The sequence below is a fragment of the Balaenoptera acutorostrata genome, chromosome 15, assembly GCF_949987535.1.
Source record: "Balaenoptera acutorostrata chromosome 15, mBalAcu1.1, whole genome shotgun sequence".
In the NCBI taxonomy this organism is placed as follows: Eukaryota; Metazoa; Chordata; class Mammalia; order Artiodactyla; family Balaenopteridae; genus Balaenoptera; species Balaenoptera acutorostrata.
This window is the reverse complement of record NC_080078.1, coordinates 71866625-71884963: the sequence shown is the minus strand read 5'-3', so window position 1 is coordinate 71884963 and position 18339 is coordinate 71866625. Positions and strand designations below refer to the sequence as shown.

Below are 18339 nucleotides of genomic sequence, written 5' to 3'. Positions count from 1 at the left end.
ATGAGTGAACTTGATTAAACTTTCAAACAAAAAAATAATTCTTATGCTGTATGTACTATTTCAGAACAAGACAAAAAAGGGAATAAACAGCACAAATACCAAATCTGGAAGAGTACACACACACATTCCTAAAACCTCTAGACTGGTCACATTTATAAATGCAAATATTTTTACTAAACATTAAGTATTACACTTATCTGCTTTTCAAAAATTATATACCATGTCTAAGTGGCCTATATGCCAAGAATTTAAAAATTGTTCAATATTAGGAAGGCTATAGATAAAAGGAGAAAGACATATAGTCACCTCAATAAAGACTGAAAAAGCATTAACAAAATTTAACATCAATTTCTGATTAAATACAATAGTCTCAGTGAGCTAGTAATTGTAGGACACTTTGTTAGCATAAAAAGATAAAATCATGAATAGCAGGCATTACCAGAATTCACCCATATCTACTTCTCCATTCCATCCAGGCATAAAGGAAGAGTTACAGCTTCCTGCCCTCCTTGAAATTAGTGTGTTGTTTGACAAGTCCTGACGAACAAGCTTGAGCAAAAATGATGTATATTAATTCTAAACCAAAGTATTTAATTGCTGGTGAGAGACTCTACAGAATTTTCTTTCCCTGCCTCATCAATCAAGGAGATCTTGTATTCCAGATGTGCTGCCACAGGATGGGGGAGCCGGCACCAGCCTGGATCACTGAATCACCACATGGAGGACAGTTGCTCCTGGGAGTTACCTGGAGCTACAGAACTTTGTGGTACTTAGCTACTGAGTGTTTGGAGTTCTATGTTACTACAGAATGCCTAATATAAATAGCCAATGTATTAAATAATAGTGAAAAATTAAGTGTGTTTCCATTAAAGTCATGAATGCCGATATCATTGCTATTATTTAATACTTTTGGCTAATGCCAATGCAGCTAATGCAGTTAGGCAAGAAAAAGGGAGAGATTGCTGTTATGGTTACTATTGCTGTGTAACAAATTAACCCAAAACAACCATTTTTCTTTTGTTCATGATTTTGTGGTTCAGAAATTCAGGGAGGGGTCATCTGGCCATTCTTGCTTAGGGTGATTATTGTCAGATGTCGACTAGGGCTGGAGTCATCTTTAAGCCTTGACAGGGCTGGATGTCCTGGATGACTCATGGACATGACTGCTGTTGATGCTGTATGTTGGCTGGAAGGTCAGTTGGGCTATGAACTACAGTGTCTACATGTGACCTCTCCAGCATGGTGGTGTCAGGGTAATCAGACTCATTACCTGGCCCCTGCCATCCCCAGAGTGAGAGTCCCACTAGATTCTGGTGGAAGCTGAGTGACCTTTTCTGACCTGGTCTTCTAAGTTACAAAGCATCATTTTTATTGGATGCTACTGGTTGTAACGGATTCACTGAGGTCAGCCCTGATTCAAAGGAAGAGGACATACACTCATCCTCTATAAAAGGAGTGTCAAAGAATGTGCATATGTGTTTTTCAATTGAATGATGATTCAAAATTATCACAATCAATTATATATGCCTAGTAACCCCAAGCTTATTAAGAGTAATAAGGATAGGGGTATAGCAAAGATGGCAAAGTAGGAAAACCCTGAACTCACCTCCTCCCATGGGAACACCAAATCACAACTACTTACAAAGCAACTATCTTTGAGAACAACCGGAAGACTAGCAGAAAAGATTTTCCATAACTAAAGATTTAAAGAAGGAAATGTGTAGGAGGGGCAGAGGGGCAAAACAGTCATGACCTACATCCTCCAGGATGGTGACCCACAAGCAGAAGGCATATCACAGTTGCAGAACTCCTCCCCAAGGAGTGAGGGCTCTGAGTCCCACATCAGGCTTCCCAGCCCAGGGGACCTGCACCAGGAAGATGAGCTCCCAGAATACCTGGCTTTGAAATCCAGCAGGGCTTACATTTGGGAGAGCTGGAGGTCTATAGGAAACAGAGACTCCACTCTTAAAGGGCATGCACAAAATCTCACCACTCCGAGTCCCAGTGCAGAGGCAGTAGTTTGAAAGGAGTCTGAGTCAGACCCACTTACTGATCTAAGAGAGGCTGTCAGAGAGGTAGGAGGCAGCTGGGACTCACCCTGGTGACAGGGACACTGGCAAGTGCCATTTTGGAATTCTCCTTCTAGCCTATTATCACCAGGGACTTACCCACCCATCAGCAGGCCTATAGCCGCCACACAAGGCAGGACCTCTCAGTCACCTGGGCTGGGGGCCAGACCCATCTACCAGCAACCTACAGTCGTCAGGCCCACCACAACAGAAGGGCCATGCAGCCCACATAGGAGGCATCCCTAGAGCATACAGCTCTGGTGACCAGAGGGGAGTATGCTACTGGACCCCATAGGACATCTTTTACATAAAGCCACTTCTGCAAGATCAGGAAACATAAGTGACCTACCAAATACATAGAAATAAATACAGAGACTTAGGCAAAATGAGGAGACAGAGGAGTATGTTCCGAATGAACAAACAAGACAAAAACCTCAGAAAAAGGACTAAATGAAGAGGAGATAAGCAATCGACCCAATAAAGTTTCAAGATAATGACTATAAAGAAGCTCACTGAGCTCAGGAAAGAATGGATGAACACAGAGAAAATTTGCACGAAGGGTTAGAAAATATAAAGAAGAACAAGACAGGGAATTCCCTGGTGGTCCAGTGGTTAGAACTCAGCACTTTCACTGCCGGGGCCTGGGTTCAATTCCTGGTTGGGAAACTAAGATCCCACAAGCCACAAGCCACATGGCACAGCCAAAAAAAAAAAAAAAGGAAGAACAAGACAGGGATAAAGGACACATAACTGAAATAAAAAATGTACTAGAAGAAATCAACAGTAGATTCAGTGATACAGAGGAATGGATCAACAGTCTGGAAGACAAAGTAACAGAAATTACCCAAGCTGAATAGAAAAAAAGAAAAAGAAATGAGGATAGCTAAGAGACCTCTAAGACAACATCAAGCATACTAACATTCACATTATAGGGGTCCCAGAAGAAGAAGAGAGAAAGTGGCAGAGAACTTATCTGAAAAAATAATAGCTGAAAAATTCCTTAACCTGGGGAAGGACGTAGACATCCACTTCCAGGAAGCACAGAGACTTCCAAATAAGATGAACCCAAAAGGTCCACACTAAGACACATTATGATTAAAATGGAAAAAAATTAAAGATAAAGAGAAAATCTTAAAAACAGCAAGAGTCAAACAACCAGTTGCATACAAGAGAATTCCCATAAGGCTATCAGCTGGCTTTTCAGCAGAAAATCTGCAGGCCAGAAGGGAGTGGCAGGATATATTCAAAGTGATGAAAGAAGAAAACCTACAACCAAGAATACTCTACCTGGCAAGGTTATATCATTTAGATTTGAAGGAGAGAGAAAGAGTTTTACAGAAAAGCAAAAACTAAGAGTTAAGCACCACTAAAGTGACTTTACAAAAAATGTTAAATAGACCTCTCTAAGCAGAAAACAAAAGGCCACAACTAAAAATACAAAAACTGAAAATTATGAAAGGGAAAATCTCACTGGCAAAGGCAAACATACAGTAAAAGTAGATCAACCACTTATAAAGCTGGTAGGAAGGTTAAAAGACAAAAGTAGTAAAATCATCTATATCCACAATAAGTAGTTAAGGGATATACAAAACAAAAATATAAAATATTATGTCAAAAACATTCAACATGAGGGAGGTTGTTAAAAATGCAGGTTTGATAAAAGTGCTTAAACTTAAGAAACCATCAACTTAAAATGATCATATACATCATATATATGATAATATATATCAATTCAACAAGGAGGTATAACAGTTGTGAATATATATATACCCAACATAGGAGCAACTAAATAGATAAAGAAAATATTAACAGACATAAAGGGAAAACTCAACAGTAATAATATAATAGTAGAAGACTTTAACACCCCATTTACATCAATAGGCAGATCATCCAGACAGACAATTAAGGAAACATTGGCCTTAAATAACACCTTAGACCAGATTAAATTTATATATATAGAACAGCCCACCCCAAAACAGAAGAATACACATTCTTTTCAAGGATACTGGTAATATTCTCCAGGATAGATCACAGGCTATGCTACAAAACAAGTCTTCATAAGTTTAATATTGAAATCACATCAAGCATCTTTTCCGACCGCAACACTATGAGACTAGAAATCAACTGCAAGAAAAAAACTGCAAAAATACACAAACACGTGGAGTCTAAATAATATGATTCTAAACAACCCATGGGTCACTGATGAAATCAAAGAGAAAATGAAAAAATATCTGGAGACAAATGAAAATGTAAACAAATCAATCCAAAGTTTATGGGAAACAGCAAAAGCAGTTCTAAGAGGGAAGTTTATAGCAATACAAGCCTACCTTAGGATACAAGAAAAATCACAAATAAACAATCTAATATTACACCTAAAGGAACTAGAAAAAGAAAAACAAACAAAACCTACAGTTAGTATAAGGAAAGAAATCATAAAGATCAGAACAGAAATAAATGAAATAGAGACTAAAAAACAATAGGAAAGATCAATGAAACTAAAAGCTGGTTCTTCGAAAAGATATACAAAATTGATAAAGCTTTAGCCAGACTCATCAAGAAAAAAAGAGAGAGGGCCCAAATAAATAAAATCAGAAATGAAAGCGACATTATAACCAATACCACAGAAATACAAAGAATCATAAGAGACTACTACAACAATTACACGCCTATAAAAATGGATAAATTCCTAGATATGTACAATACCCCAAGAATAAATCAGGAAGAAATAGAAAATTCCAGTAATGAAACTGTATCAGTTAAAAAACAAGCAAACAAACAAAAAACTCCCAAAAAACAGAAGTCCAGGACACAGCTTCACAGGTTAATTCTACCAAACATTTAAAGAAGAGTTAGCATCTATCCTTCTCAAACTACTCCAAAAAAATTGAAGAGGAAGGAATGCTTCAGAACTCATCTATGAGACCAGCATCACCCCAATACCAAAACAAAGAAGCCACAAAAAAGGAAAATTACTGGCCAGTATCACTGACAAATGAACATAGATGCAAAAATCCTCAACCAAATAGTAGCAAACCAAATTCAACAATACATTAAAAGAATCATACACCATGATCAAGCAGGATTTATCCCAGAGATTCAAGAATGGTTCAATATTCACAAATAGACATTATACACCACATTAACAAACTGAAGAATAAAAATCAGATGATCATCTCAATAGATGCAGGAAAATCTCTTGACAAAATTCAACATCCATTTATGATAAAAAACTCTTAATAAAGTGAGTATAGAGGGAACATATCTCAACATAATAAAGGCCATTTATGACAAACCCACAACCAACATCATCCCCAATAGTGAAAAGCTGAAAGTATTTCCTCTAAGATCAGGAACAAGACAAGCATGCCCACTCTTGCCACTTTTATTCAACATAGTATTGGAAGATCTAGCCACAGCAATCAGAGTAGAAAAAGAAATAAAAGGCATTCAAGTTGAAAAGGAACAAGTAAAACTGTCATCATTTGCAGACATGATACTACATAGAGAAAATCCTAAAGACACCACCAAAAAATATTAGAATTAATAAATGAATTCAGTGAAGTCACAGGATACAAAATCAATATACAGAAATCTGTTGTACTTCTGTACACTAATATCAAACTATCAAAGAGAAATTAAGAAAACAATCCCATTTACAATAACATCAAAAAGAATAAAATACCTAGGAATAAATCTAATCAAGGAGGTAAAAGACTTTTACTCTGAAAAGTATAAGACATTGATGAAAAAAATTGAAGACAACTAAACAAATTGAAAGCTATGGATTGGAAGAATTAATATTGTTAAATAACCATACTACCTCTATGCAACCTCTATCAAAATATCAATTGCATTAGGAACAAACAATCCTAAAATTTTGTATGGAAACACAAAAGACCCCCCAACAGCAAAAGTGACACTGAGAAAGAATAAAGCTGGAACATCACACTCCCTGATTTCAAACTATACTACAAAACTACAATAATTGAAACAGTATGGTAATGACACATAAACAGACACATAGATCAATGGACCAGAAATAAACCCATGCTTATACATTCAATTAATCTACAACAAAGGAAGCAAAAATATACAATGTGAAAAGACAGCCTTTTCAATAATTGGTGTCAGGAAAATTAGATAGCAACGTGCAAAGGAATGAAACTGGACTACTTCTCACACCATATATAAAAATAAACTCAAAATGGATTAGAGACTTAAATATAAGAACTGAAACCATAAAATTCCTGGAAGAAAACATGCAGTACACTCTTTGACATCAGTCTTAGTAATATCGTTTTGGAAATGTCTCCTCAAGCAACAGCAACAACAACAACAAAAAGACAAATGAGACCAAATGAAACTAAAAAGCTTTTACACAGTGAAGGAAACTATCAACAAAATGAAAAGGCAACCTGAGTGGGAGAAGATATTTGCAAATGATACATCTGATAAGGGGTTAATATCCAAAATGCACAGAGAACTCACACAATTCAACATCAAAAAAATACAACTCGATTAAAAAATGGGCAGAGGACCTGAATAGGCATTTTTACAAAGAAGACATACAGATGAACAACAGACACATGAAAAGATGCTCAACATCACTAGTCATCAGGGATATGCAAATCAAAACCACAATGAGATACCACTTCATACAGAGTGGCTATCATCAAAAGAACAACAAACAACAAGTATTGACGAGGATGTGGAGAAAAGGGAACCCTCATGCGCTGTTTGTGGGGTTGTAAATTGGTGCAGTCACTATGGAAAACAGTATGGAGTTTCTTCAAAAAAATTAAGAATAGAACTGCCATCTGAGCCATCAATTTCACTTCTGGGTGTTTACCTGAAGAAAACAAAAACATTACTCTGAAAATATATATGCGCCCCAATGTTCATTGCAGCAGTTTTTACAATAACCAAGATATGGAAGCAACCTAAGTGTTCATTGATACATAAATAAATGCAGAAGATGTGGTAGGGGCAGAGATCAAGATGGAGGAATAGAAGGACGTGAAGCACACCTCCTCCCACAGATACATCAAAAATATACCTACATGTGTAACAATTCTCACAGAATACCCACTGAATGCTGGCAGACGATCTCATACCGCCAAAGCTGCAAGAAAGATCACCATGTAACCAAGTAGGATGAAACAAAAAAAGAATCAAGATGGGACCTGCACCCCTGGGAGAGAATTGTGGAAGACAAAATGTTCCCTCACCCTGGGAACCCCCTTCACCAACTGGGAGGTCCACCGGGACAGATAGGGAGGCTCAGAGGAGAGTGCAGCAGCCAGCTTGCAGCAGGCAGGACAGAAAGAGACCAACACAGATGGTCCTGGCCACCTTGCTGCACTTCCAAGCCAGCGAGTATGTTCAGCAGCTGGGTGCTGAAACTCAGGCTTCAGTGGACAGACCCTGGGAGAGGACTTGGTTTGGCTGGGCAGAGACAACCTGAAGGGCCTGGGATGTGGTCCAGGCAGCAACTGGGGGTGTGCACAGGACGGAGCCCAGTTCAGCCATAGGAGCCACATTGTTAACACAGGCACAAGGGGAGGGGTGTGGCCCCACAATAGAAGCCTCATTCTCAGTGTGCTTACAGTTGGCACAGCTCAGCTGCTATGAGCTTTGGGCGCATGTAAGCACTGGCGGGTTGCCCACACATGGAGGCAGGGCTGAAATCTGAGCTGATTCCCAGCAGGTGCACGACTTCAGGAGATTTACACTGGCGGCAGTGCCTGGGGGACATCTGAGTTGATTACTGTGCTCTCATAGCTGAGGCGAGTCCAGTGCCAGCAGCAACAGTCTTTCCCAGCAGGAGTGCTCCAGTCCCACCTACCTCACACCACAGCTTAGAACTGGATCTGGGAACTTCTACTGCAACAACTGGGAAGCAGACCCTGCCCCTGACAGGGCTGTGACAACCATAGAGCAAAGTGGAGGCCCTGCCCAACATCCAGTGCAGGCTCTGGTAACCACAACACCAGTACACCCCCTATTAAGGGGATAATGGTCAGCACACCCTGAGGGAAGATATGGCAGGCATCCATACCAAAAACAGCCCTTGCACCAAAAATATTGGACTCATGCAGGCTACACAGGAATGCTCCCACATAAAAACAGCCCTCTGAGACTACAGTAGATAACTGTTTCCCCTAAATTCATAGTGCCAGAGAAATATAAGTAAAATGAAAAAGTAGAGAAACCACTCCCAATTAAAAGAATAAGAGAAATCACCTGAATGAACAATCAATGAAACAGACCTCTCCAGTCTACCAGACCCCAAGTTCAAAAAGGAGGTAATAAAAATGCTGAAGGAATTAAGAAAGGCTATTGATAGAAATGCAGATAACTGTAACAAGAAACTATCAATAGAAACTATAAAGAGGAGTCAATCAAAATTAGGCAACTCAAAAGCTGAGATGAAAACCAAGCTAAAGTCAATAAACAGCAAACTAAATAATGTAGAAGAATAAATAAGTGATCTAGAAGATAGAATAATGGAAATCACCCAATCAGAACAGCAGACATAAAGACAAATGAAAAAAATGAAAGCAACCTACAGGACCTGTGGAATAATATAAAGTGTGCCAATCTATACACAATAGGGATCACAGAAAGAGAAGAGAGAGAAAAGGGGATTGAAAATGTATTTGAAGAAACTATGGCTGAAAACTTCAAAAACCTAAAGAAGGAAACAGATATCAAGTTACAGGAAGCACAGAGGGTCCCAAACAAGATGAACCCAAACAGACCTACAACAAGACATATCATAATTAAAATGGAAAAAGTTAAAGATAAAGGGAGGATTCTAAATGCAGCAAGAGAAAAATTTACAAGGGAACCCCTGTAAGACTATCAGCTGATTTCTCTACAGAAACATTGCAGGACACAGCAATCCCACTACTGGGCATATACCCTGAGAAAACCATAATTCAAAAAGATACATGTACCACAATGTTCATTGCAGCACTATTTACAATAACCAGGACATGGAAGCAACCTAAATGTCCATCAACAGATGAATGTTGATAAAGAAGATGTGGCACATATATACAATGGAATATTACTCAGCCATAAAAAGGAATGAAACTGAGTTATTTGTAGTGAGGTGGATGGACCTAGAATCTGTCATACAGAGTGAAGTAAGTCAGAAAGAGAAAAACAAATACCATACACTAACACATATATATGGAATTTTAAAAAGCAGTACTGATGAACCTAGTGGCAGGGCAGGAATAAAGACGCAGATGTAGAGAATGGACTTGAGGGCACAGGGGGGAAGGGGAAGCTGGGATGAAGTGAGAGTAACTTTGACATATATACACTACCAAACGTAAAATGGATGGCTAATGGGAAGCTGCTGCATAGCACAGGGAGATCAACTTGATGCTCTGTGACGACCTAGAGGGATGGGATAGGGAGCGTGGGAGGGAAGCTTAAGAAGGAGGGGATATGGGAATATATGTATACATATAGCTGATTCACTTTGTTGGACAACGGAAACTGACACACATTGTAAAGCATTTATACTCCAATAAAGATGTGAGAAGAAAGAAAGAAAGAAAGAAAAAGAAACATTGCAGGCCAGAAGGGAGTGGCAAGATACATTCAAAGTCCTCAAAGGGAAAAATTGCAACCTAGGATACTCTACCCAACCAGATTATCATTTAAAATAGAAAGAGAGATAAAGAATTCCTCCGATAAGCAAAAACTAAAAGAATACAGCAATACTAAACCTATCCTAAAAGAAATATTGAAATGTCTTCTCTAAATAGAAAAGAAGCAAGAATCTACAGGAAAGGGAAAATCACAATAGGAAAAGCAAATATATGAAAGGATTGTAGACCACTTAAATAAGCCAGTACATAGATTTAAAAAACAATCAAAAAGTTTTGGATAAACATGAAGATGTAAAATATACAAAATCATAAAATATAGAAGAGGGGAGTAAGAAAATATAAATTTTTTTAGAATGTGTTTGAGCTTATATGACTACCAGTCTAAATCACGTAGATATAGTAATGCGTTAACATACTTGAAAACCAAGGTAACTGCAAATCAGAAACATACAATAAATTCACAAAAACCTAAAAGAAGAGAACTCAAGCATAATAGAAAAGAAAACCATCAAACCACAATGGAAAAACAAAAACAAAAAGGAACAAAGAAGAAATACAAAATCAACTGGAAAACAATGTTTAAAATGGCAATAAATACATACCTATCAATAATTACCTTAAATGTCAATGGACTAAATGCTCCAATCAAAAGACAGAGTGGAAGATTGGATAATAAAACAAGAGCCTACAATATGCTGTCTACAAGAGACCCACTTTAGGGCAAAGGGCACACACAGATAGGAAGTGAGGGATGGAAAAAGACATTATTTCATGCAAATGGAAATGACAAGAAAGCAGGGGTAGTAATACTCATATCAGACAAAATAGACTAAAACAAAGGCTATTAAAAAAAAAGAGAGAAAGAAGACCACTATATAATGATAAAAGGATCAAACAAGAAGAGGATATTATACTCATTAACATATATGCACCCAATATAGGAGAACCCAAATACATAAAACAAATACCAGTAGACATAAAAGGAGAAATTGACAGGAATACAATAATAGTAGAAGACTTTAACACCCCACTGACATCAACGGACAGATCTTCCAGACAGAAAATCAATAAGGCAATAGAGATCCTAAATGACATAACAGTTAGACTTAATTGATATTTTCAGGACATTACATCCCCCCAAAATAGAATACACATTCTTTTCAAGCATTTATGGAACATTCTCTAGGATAGACCACATACTGGGACACAAAACAAGTCTCAAAAAATTTAAGAATTTAGAAATGATTTCAAGCATCTTTTCTGACCACAATGGCATGAAACTACCAATCAACCACAGAAAGAGAAATGAGAAAAAAAACAACAATTACATGGAGACTAAACAACTAAATAACCAATGGATCAAATGACAATGAAAACACAACCATACAAAATCTATGGGATGCAGCAAAAGCAGGCATAAGAAGGAAGCTCATAGTGATACAGGCCTTCCTCAAAAAACAAGAAAAATCTCAAATAAACAACGTAACCTACCACCTAAAAGAATTAGAAAAAGAACAAACAAAACATAAAGTCAGCAGAAGGAAGGAAATAATAAAGATCAGGGAGGAAATAAATAAAATAGAGATTTAAAAAACAATGGAAAAAAATCAATAAAACCAAGAGACGGTTCTTTGAAAGGGTAAACAACATCAATAAACCTCTGGCCAGGCTCACCAAGAAGAGAAGAGAGAGCACCTAAATAAACAAAATATGAAATGACATAGGAGAAATAATGACCGATACCACAGAAACACAAAAACTATAAGAGAATACTATGAACAATTATATGCCAACCAATTGGACAACCTAGAAGAAACAAGTTTCTAGAAACATACAGCCCACCAAAACTGAATCAAGAAGAAATAGATAACTTGAACAGTCCGAACACTAGAAGTGAAATAGAATCTGTAATTTAAAAAAACAAAATCAAAAACACCTCCTTGCAAACAAAAGTCCAGGACTGGCTGGCTTCACTGGGGAATTTTACCAAACATACAAAGAAGAACTTATACTGATCCTTCTCAAATTATTTCAAAAGATTGGAAAGGAGGGAACACTCCCAAAGTCATTCTATGAAGCTACCATCACCCTGATACCAAAACCAGACAAAGACACTACCAAAAAAGAAAATTACAGGCCAATATCTTTGATGAAGATAGATGTAAAAATCCTCAACAAAATATTAGCAAACCAAATCCAACAACACATAAAAAGGATCATACACCACGATCAGGTTGGATTCATCTCAGGGTCACAAGGATGGTTCAACATACACAAATCAATCAATGTAATACACCACATCAAGAAGAGACAAAAGTCACATCATCTCAATAGATGCAGAAAAACCATTTAATAAGATTCAACATACATTCATGATAAAAAAAAACTCTCACCAAAGTGGGTATAGAGGGAACATATCTCAACATAATAAAAGCTATTTATGACAAACTGACAGCCAACATAATACTCAATGGTGAAAAGCTGAAAGCCTTCCTGCTAAAATCTGGAACAAGACAAAGATGCTCACTCTCACCACTTCTATTCAACATAGTATTGGAAGTCCTAGCCACAGCAATCAGACAAGAAAGAGAAATAAAAGGTATCCAAATTGGAAGAGAAGAGGTAAAATTATCATTATATGCAGGTGACATAATACTCTATATAGAAAACCCTAAAGCATCCACACAAAAACTATTAGAACTGATAAACAAATTCAGCAAGGTAGCGAGATATAAGATTAACATACAGAAATCCGTTGCATTTCTTTACACTAACGATGAAATATCAGAAAAAGAAAGTAAAAAAAAAATCCCTTTTAAAATTGTGTCAAAAAATAAAATAAAATATTGAAGAATAAACCTGATGAAGGAGAGAACTATACACTTACACACTGAGAATTATAAAACATTGATAAAGGAAATTGAAGGTGATTCAAAGAAATGGAAATATATCCCATGTTCTTGGACTGGAAGAATTAATATTATTAAAATCACCATACTACCCAAAGCAATCTACAGAATTAATGTGCTCCCTATCAAATTACCCGTGACATTTTTCACAGAACTAGAACAAATAATCCTAAAATTTATATGGAACCACAAAAGACCCAGAATTTCCAAAGCAATCCTGAGGGGAAAAAAAAGCTGAAGGCATAACCCTCCCAGACTTCGGACAATACTATAAAGCTACAATAATCAAAACACTGTGGCATTTGCACAAAAACAGACATATTGAACAACAGAATAGAATAGAGAGCCCAGAAATAAACCCCCACACCTACAGTCAATTAATCATCGACAAAGAAGGCAAGAATAAACAATGGAGAAAAGACAGTCTCTTCAGCAGGTGGTGCTGGGAAAGCTGGACAGCCACATGTAAATCAGTGAAATTAGAACACTCGCTCATACCAAAGACAAAAATAAACTCAAATGGCTTAAAGACTTAAATATAAGACACGACAACCATAAAACTCCTAGAAGAGAACACAGGCAAAACATTCTTTGACATAAATCGTAGCGATGTTTTCTTAGGTCAGTCTCCCAAGGCAAAAGAAATAAAAGCAAAACTAAACAAATGGACCTAATCAAACTTATAAGCTTTTGCACAGCAAAGGAAACTGTAAACAAAATGACAAGACAACTTTTGGACTGGAAGAAAATATTCGCAAACAATGTGACTGACAAGGGCTTAATTTCCAAAATATACGAACAGCTCATACAACTCAATATAAAAAGAAATAAACAACCTAATCAAAAAATGGGCAGAAGGCCTAAATAGACATTTCTCCAAAGATGACATACAGAGAGCCAACAGGCACACGAAAAGATGCTCAACATCGCTAATTATTAGAGAAATGCAAATCAAAACTACAATGAGGTATCACTTCACACCAGTCAGAATGGCCATCATAAAAAAGTCTACAAATAATAAATGCTGGAGAGGGTGTGGAGAAAAGGGAACCCTCCTACACTGATGATGGGAATGTAAATTGGTACAGCCACTATGGAAAACATTACGGAGGTGCCTTAAAAAACTAAAAATAGAGTTATCATATGATCCAGCAACCCCGCTCCTGAGCATATATCCAGAAAGGATGAAAACTCTAATTCAAAAAGATGCATGCACCTCAATGTTCATTGCAGCACTATGTACAATAGCCAAGACATGGAAGCAACCTAAGTGTCCATCAACAGATGAATGGATAAAGAAGATGTGGTATATACATATACAACGGAATATTACTCAGCCATAAAAATGAAATAATGCCGGCCGGAAGGGGCGGGGCCAGGCCTGGAGGGCCCATGCGCCCCTCCCGGCCGCGGTGCTTTCTTTTCTGCCGGGCCGCCGGAGAAGGAAGGCGCTTCGGACACCGTCGGCCTTGCGGGCGGGGCGGCAGCGCCTACGGGCCTGTCGCCGGGCTCTTTGAGGGAGTGGGGGGGAGTTCCTGCGGTGTTAGATCCTCTTCTTTTTTTTCTGCCGGGAACCTGGCTCCGAGCCAGAGCGCATGGGTCCGCCTCGGGCCTCTCCGCTCTGTGGATCCCGCGCCCGGGGCCTCCATCCCGATGCCGTCCGTCCACTGCCGGGCACAGCGGAGCGGTCGGCGCGGCCTCAGCCGCAAGGTCATGTCAGGAGGCCCCCCTTCCTCTCCCCCTCCCCAATTGACGCAGCCTCGAGCTTTCCTCCGCGCCGTCTGCTCAGTCGCATTTTGTGAGTATGTCGGAGCTGCTCCTTCTCCTTAATAAGCGCCGATTTCGACTGTTCTCAGCTCAAACTAAGTAAGGGCCTTCTGCGATTCACTCGGTTCTGAGGCGGCTGGAAGGCGCAGTGGGTGGCTTGGCCGAAGCCCTTTTATATCCGCAGTAAAGCTTTGTGTGCGGCCTAGATGGTTTCAGGGTCCCTTAAATGGGCGCTCATTTATCCTTACTAAGGAAACGTTCTGTAGTGGGGGAAGGGATCTTAGGTCTCAAGACAACCTTGACCTACCTGACTTTGTGATTGGTTTCTAAATTTGTTAACAGAGCACAGTTTACCTACTAACAATGAGTTCTGGTCTCGACGCAGTGGAGCATTGTCGGCATTTGTTCCCGGATCTTCCTTTGTAAATATGCTCTGGAGACGTGGCATTGAAGTTGGAGAAGAATCCGTACAGTATAGGAGGCCCTTAGGCTGTAAATGCCGGCTATACCCTTAGATGCTTCGGGTCACAGAGATTTCTGGATACAATACAGAAGAAACCGGTCGAGAACTGGGAGATTGGAAGAACTTTTGCCTCTTCAAAAGCAAAGGTACAACAGAGCCGATGAGTTGAAGATGAATGAAGGTCGTTGTGATAAATGTTTCCCAAAAACTTGTCATAGAGGATGGCTGTGCACATAACAAGAATATAAGTACCTGCAGATGAATGTTCAAGTCCTTAGCAGTGGTGTTTAAAAATTCTTCATTGCCGCAAAGGTGTGGCATACAACATTTTGGAAGGGAAAATGAAGAATTGGTCAAGAAGACATGAATTAAAGCAAATGATGAAAATTAGTATTTTATTTAACATTGATCATCTCACAATAAATTATGTAGAAAAATATAAGTTCAAATGATTTTAATTGCTGGGCAATAAAGTCTGTTTTCTTTAAAATAAAAAAAAAAAAAAAAAAAAAAATGAAATAATGCCATCTGCAGCAACATGGATAGACCTAGAGATTATCATAATAAGTGAAGTAAGTCAGAGAGAGAACAACAAATATCATAGGATATCACTTACATGTGGAATCTGAAAAAATGATACAAATGAACTTATTTACAAAACAGAAACAGACTCACAGACATAGAAAACCAACTTATGGTTACCAAAGGGGAAAGGGGTGGGGAGGGATAACTTAGGAGTTTGAGATGATACACACTACTATATATAAAATACGTAAGCAACAAGGACCTAATGTAGAGCACAGGGAACTATATTCCATATATTGTAATAACCTATAATGGAAAAGAATCTGAAAAAGATACACACACAACTGAATCATGTTGCTGTACATCTGAAACTAACACAACATTGTAAATCAACTATACTTCAATAAAAAAAATTTAAAAAGAAAGAGAAAAAGAAGATGTCGTGTATATATACAACGGAATATTACCCAGTCACACACAAAAAAGAAATTTTGACATATGTGACAACGTGGATCGATCTAGAGGGTATTATGCTAAGTGAAAAGAGCCAGACAGAGAAAGGCAAATATCATATGATCTCACTTATGTGTGAAATCTAAAAGACAAAACAAATAAATAAAACAAACCAAAACAGACTGATACAGAAAACAAATAGGTGGTTTCCAGAGGAGAGGGGGGTGAGTGGTGGGCAAAATGGGTGAATAGGATAAAGAGGCACAAACCTCCAGTTATCAAATAAATAAACCATAGGGATATAATATATAGCACAAGGAATATAGTCAATAACATTGTGGTAACTTTGTATGGGAGCAGAAGGTTATTAGACTTATCATGGTGATCATTTCATAATGTATGCAAATGTCAAATCACTGTGTAGTACACCTGAAACTAACATAATATTATTGTATGTCAACTATATTTCACTTAAAAATGTAATAAGTAAGGATATTTGGTAGAGGTACAGTTTATAAAATAAGTATGCAAAATGTTTCCATATTCATACTTACAGAACTAATGAATTAATTCATTAATATAGCATCCATTATATGTTAGAAAACATAATGAGAGAGAAAGATTGTATTCACAATAGCAGCACAAAATATAAAAAACCTAAGAATAAACTTAAGAAATGTGCAGGACCCATATAAAGAAAACTACAGAACTCTGTCTCAGGACCTAAAGGAAGATGAGAATAAGTGAAGAGATGTAGCAGATGGGGAGAATAACTATAGCCAAAGCGCCAATTCTAGCAACATTTAAAGAATAAATTTAATTCTGCTTCAATCAAAATCCATATGAGTCTTTTAATAGGTAACTTGAAAAAAATCATTTGAAAGTTTATCTGAAAAAAATTAACACACAAGAATAACTAAACAACTTTGAAATGAGCTACAATAATTAAAACTATGTTGTACCAAAGCAGGAATACAATCTGATCAATTCCTTGGGATTTCTTGTCACACTAGATATTAGGAAGACAAGTTTCACATCTGTTAAGATATAATTTTAATAAAACTGGTTTGATATTCTTAACTCTCTTAAGAATAGGGAAAACTTCTCTCTCTTACAAGTCATCAAAGCAGAGTCTTTACTTTCTTTTGGGTTTAGTTCAATTCAATGCATTTTATTGTATCAGTACAGTCTAACACATAAAGTGTTCAGTTATTCGTTTGCTTAATTTTTAATCACACAGGTAATACAGAAATATATCCTCCTGGTAAAATAATCAGAACATTAGTGATAAAGATAGGCCCTCTTTGGCCATTGTCCTCAGTCCCCAAACCCTTCCCCAGTAGAAATTGAAAAGTCTTTGGTCCATCTTACTGCTAAGAGTTCCCTTACTTCTCCAGGCAATCATGAGGGCCCATGGGCCCCAGAGCACTGCTCTGAGGATAAAAATCAAGGAAAAAAATTGCTCTACTTGGCTGAGAACATCCCACTTGAAGATGGAAGTAAGCAGAGAAGGACCAGCTTTAATAGACTAGACTGTGGATGAGAATGGTGGGTAAAGCTTCCCCCAGGATTTATGCTATATTCCACCATTCAGTTCCAGCAGGTTCTATGCAAAATAAGAAGCTGGGTGAGGAATTTTCCTTGGAGGTGAATACCTGCCTCTTTGAGAGTGGTCTTGGAGAGCAATCAGCCAACACTAATGGCTCCAAGTAGGGCCCCAAGGGGCAAACCAGACAGCCCTGACATCCAATTCTCCAGAGATAACTAATTCTGCCCCAGGGTTGTGGAATAAATGCAACCTAAAAGATCCTCAGAGAGGCACCACACGTCCAAACAGACTGTGGGTGCCTTCAGAGGGGAAATGTGCTAGAGCAACTCATGTCTTGTTAGAACCAGAAAGACAAACTGTGCGGGTCACAGAGCCAAAGAGGACCATAATATACAGAGAAAGGAAAATGTTGGCCAATTCTCCTTGACTATGCCACTGGAGAGATAAAAGACCTGAAATCGTGAATATGATGAGATGAATATTCTAAATTCCAGGCTTCTTGGAGAAATTAATATTAAAACCTACTCTTTAAGCCAATGCATCAGGATTTATGCCTTTACAGTCCCAACCAGATAAGTCGAGAAGAAATGCCTCGTCTCCGAGGAGTGTACTCGAGATTGATCACAGGATCTGAAGATGCAGGCCTTGTCATCAATAAAAGTCACAATTCCCGGAGAAGCAGTTCACCTTGACTCTCACAAGCCAAGCTCAACTGTTCCAAAGTCTGAAACAGGTTAAGGAGATTGTAGTTTTTTTTGTTTGTTTGTTTTAAACTGGAATGAGGATTATTGGAGAATCAGCTGAGCAGAGAAAATTCACAGGAACAGTGATGTAGGGCCTATGAGTCTGGCACTCTGTCAAGAAAAGATGGGGGGAAATGCCTCTATCTAGGGTTGGGCAAGAGATCGGTTCTGTTGTGGGACCGGGGGTTGAGACATTTATGTGAAAGGAATACCATCCCTAGAGGTCATGGGGG

The 18339-nt window shown here is 38.1% G+C and overlaps 1 long non-coding RNA gene across 1 annotated transcript; it reads left to right on the top strand.

The window, feature by feature from the left end:
• Nucleotides 1-13985: 13985 nt before the first annotated feature.
• LOC130704901 (uncharacterized) lies at nt 13986-15278 on the top strand. Its single transcript, XR_009005459.1, has 2 exons — nt 13986-14404; nt 14716-15278. It is a non-coding gene; the product is annotated as an uncharacterized LOC130704901 (long non-coding RNA).
• Nucleotides 15279-18339: the final 3061 nt, after the last annotated feature.